This window comes from Aptenodytes forsteri, unplaced genomic scaffold (assembly GCF_000699145.1).
Source record: "Aptenodytes forsteri isolate BGI_AS27 unplaced genomic scaffold, ASM69914v1 Scaffold113, whole genome shotgun sequence".
In the NCBI taxonomy this organism is placed as follows: domain Eukaryota; kingdom Metazoa; phylum Chordata; class Aves; order Sphenisciformes; family Spheniscidae; genus Aptenodytes; species Aptenodytes forsteri.
The window spans coordinates 698,129-698,810 of NW_008795032.1; positions in this window are offsets into that span (position 1 = coordinate 698,129).

The window sequence follows — 682 nt, forward strand, 5'->3', positions numbered from 1 at the left end:
GAGCGGGGGCGGCCGCGGGGCTTTGCGCCGCCGTAACCTCCCGCAGGCTCCGGGGAAGGGCTCCGGGACCGGGGTCAGCCACGGCCCCTGGGCACCCACGGGGGCCACACAGGGGACCCCAAAGCCAGCCCAAGAGCACCCCAAGGAAGGGACTTGCAGCCCCAAGCTCCGACTGCAGCACGCTTGGGGGTGTTTTTGAGCCTGGGGGTACCACAGGGATCCCGCTCGACAGGGACAAGGGGAAAGGAAAGTGGGAAGTCAGCACAAGCTGCCTTTTCCTTTTTTTGAGGCAGAAGAAGGGGTATCAGTTTTGATGAAATCCACCGCTGGGGGCCTGGGAGGGCTTGAAGGAGCGAGAGCTGCCCCTTGGCCATGGGAGAAAGGAAAGAGAAAGGCTCCACGCTGTCTTCTTGGGGGGCAGGTCCCCCCCCAAACCACCCAGAGCAGGGCCATTACACAGCCCCGCTGAGCTCAGATCCTAAAAACAGCGGCCCCAGGCTCATGCTCAGAGAAAGGCAGAAAGCCAAAGCTTAATCAAGAGCAAGGACAGGTGGCTGGGGCAGTGCCCAAGGTCACCCGCGGCCCAGTGACAAGGCAGCAGGAGGCTCCGTCACCTCCCTCAGCATCCACAGGATGCAGCCGTTACGCCTCCCCAGCCCAGCCCACGAACAGACAGAGCCTG